This window comes from Boleophthalmus pectinirostris, unplaced genomic scaffold (assembly GCF_026225935.1).
Source record: "Boleophthalmus pectinirostris isolate CB_2022bp ecotype Guang Dong unplaced genomic scaffold, ASM2622593v1 HiC_scaffold_4, whole genome shotgun sequence".
Classification (NCBI taxonomy): Eukaryota; Metazoa; Chordata; class Actinopteri; order Gobiiformes; family Gobiidae; genus Boleophthalmus; species Boleophthalmus pectinirostris.
In genome coordinates, this window is record NW_026571353.1 from 24,687,274 (window position 1) to 24,690,168 (window position 2,895).

General features: G+C 38.0%; 1 long non-coding RNA gene across 1 annotated transcript; it reads right to left on the reverse strand.

The window, feature by feature from the left end:
- Positions 1 to 362: 362 nt before the first annotated feature.
- On the reverse strand, positions 363 to 2,080 carry LOC110172131 (uncharacterized). Its single transcript, XR_002319118.2, has 5 exons — positions 1,960 to 2,080; positions 1,406 to 1,440; positions 1,173 to 1,324; positions 881 to 968; positions 363 to 571 (listed from the first exon to the last, which is right to left on the reverse strand). It is a non-coding gene; the product is annotated as an uncharacterized LOC110172131 (long non-coding RNA).
- Positions 2,081 to 2,895: the final 815 nt, after the last annotated feature.

Sequence of the window (2,895 nt, forward strand, 5' to 3'; positions counted from 1 at the left end):
CACTGGGATGTCTAGTTTTTACAACATCAAAAACTAAACAAATCAAGCTCTGTTTACATAAAATCTTCTGTCCAAGATAACCCATTACTAAAGAACTTAAGTTTCTAAAACTAATGTTTACAAGTAATTAACTAACCATTACTTGTGTATTACAGTAATCATGACTTATTTTTATCAGTATGTATTTCTGATATTTATGAGTATTTATTGAATATGTTTATTAATTATAATAATTAGATGCAAATTATACATCATATTATTTTTTAATAATTGACATAAAATGACAATTTTTTTCTCACAAATTTATTGCAAAAATAGTGCAATAATAACAAGCTTAAACCTGAATAAACTGCAGTCTTCTGTTTGTTCCCTGTAACAGCATTTGCTTTTGTGTTTTACATTTCACAATTCAAACAAGGGGTTATAAGGGTTGTCAGCTTGTCCATAACAATTTCACCCTCAATGATGATTTTCAGGCTTGCTGGGGGAAGATCTGGTGTTGGAAGAGAGACACCTTCAGATTTACTAACAAGATCCCAATGTCCATTTGGTGAAAGGATTCATCACCATCCTAAAGAAAAACAAAAAAATTAATGCCAGAAACATAACCATTAGTGAATGAAATTACTGAACTAGAACAGACTCAATAAGAATGACAAAACATAAATTGTATGAAATAAAATTTATGCTGACATGATAACTGATAAATGTTCAAACAAATATTTGAAAATCAATAATAATCTGACTTTAAGATAAATAATATTCATGGAATGGCTGGAGCTCGTAATGTATAGACTACTTGTCAGTTTTGGCATATTCAAATTATACAATAAATGTCACATTCTAAAAGTTTCACATTACAAACAAAATGTACACTTACAAAACGAAAAGAATTCGGTGGGACTGTCTCCGAGTAAGTAAGGAAGACCTCTTAGTGTGACTGTCCTTTTTTCAGTAGAATCCAGTGACTGTAAGACAGAAAATGGATACTGTATGATAAATTAAAAGAAATATACAGAGACGCAAACACTTTTGTAAATATACATTTAACCATTAACATGAACTATGTATTTTAATAAAAATGAATTATCTTTTAATCCATTTTAGATTAACTGTTATGAACTTATGCTTTTACTACACATGTATTTTTATCCGGGTTACAAAAGTTTTACCTGTATTTGCTGCAAAAGCTGTGCCAACTGTCACCCACGTTGCCCCTCTTAGCTTTAAAACTTTCAATAAAATGGGTAGTGTGGTTATCAAGGGCAGAATAAAATTCCTGGTGCAGGTCTTTTCCCACAATCCTTTTGAATTCCAGACAAATCTAAAAAAAAAAAAAAAAAGAAAGAAATTAGTGTTCTGTAGTGTCTGAGGTAGTAACCTCTCTTATCACAGCTGAACTCACAGTATTTACAGCTCCACAGCATGTTGGGTAGTCACCTGTAAAACAGAAAATATGTTTTAGTGTTTAATTCCAGCCAAAGCTTATATGCAATTTTGTGGTGATAAAAACTTGAACTCCAAACTCTCCATTTGCACCCACGATTTTAGATTTTAGAACAATCATATAGCAAACAACGAAAACGAGTCTCGATTTAAAAAAAAGGCGCGGTGCACACGGCGCCCGTGAGAAGTTCTGTGGGTCCATGCGTCGTTAAACCGCCACCCGCCCGAGTTTGATTAAAATAGTATTTTTCGTCGCGTCATCCGCCCGAGCCGCGGTTTAGCCGCGGAGTCCGCCCTCCGCGCATCTCTACCGGGCCGGTAAAGATGCCGGTAGTACCGGCTCAGACACCGTTAACTGTTAGCATTAGCTGTTCTCTGTTAGCGGCTAACAGATGATAGCGAGCGCATCGTGACCACAATTAACTTCACGTTAGCCTTATTTGGCTGCAAGCGTCAACCAATGTCACCAACTATTCAGTGTCACGGGAACATAAACCATATTTATTCACTTACCATATGATGATAAAGCAGACTGACGCTGAATTGCAGCCAACAGTCCGAGCAGAAGTCAGATGTGGTTTGGTGCAGTTTGGGAGTGTTCAGGCGCCACGCCCCTCCCTTCACCGGTAAAAACAAACAAGTGTGAGCCGTCTCCACTCAGAGCCATTAGTACAGCAAATACTAGTTTAAAATAGTTTACAATTCACACTTTGTTTAGTAATGGTCCCGCCTTTTGCAAATATTAAAAAGATTAGTAATATTAGCATGGCTTAATATGTAAAAGAAAATTTGGGTTTACAGTGTGGGCGCCTCCCTTGGGAACTGTTCCGGGCATCATGTCCCACCAGGAGGAGGCCCCATGGAAGACCCAGGACATGCTGGAGGGACTGTGCCTCTTGGCTGGCCTGGGAACAACTCAGGGTCCCCCCCAGAGGAGCTGGAGGAAGTGCCCAGGGTGAAGGAAGTCTGGGAGTCCCTGCTCAGACTGCTGCCCATGTGACCCTGGGGAAGAGACTTTGGAAGAAGAAATTTGACCATGTTTTGTGTTAAATGGTACTAAGTAAAAACTGGTCTAGTTTATGTTCATGCAATCAATATGGGAAGCCATTTTTAAATGTGCTTTTAGTAGAAACACTTAAACAAATCAAAAATCTTGGCTAATTAATACCAGCTCTAAGCAATAAGCTCTAAGAAATCCCCAAGTTTGCTGAATGGAGTAGGCAATATGGGTGTAGTGCCTTGCCAAGGGACACAACAGCAACACCCAGATGGGCAAGGTTGTTTCAGTGGCCAAAAATCAGAAAATGAAATCTATTGACCCAAGTTTTCTCTCACCAATTACTAAATGCATTTTTATATAACACAAAATCTTTCAGTTTAAGTAATCCAGCCTATTCCTGGTCCTCCACCTTCTGGCCTTCTGAGCCCATCACCCCATCTCATCCTCAC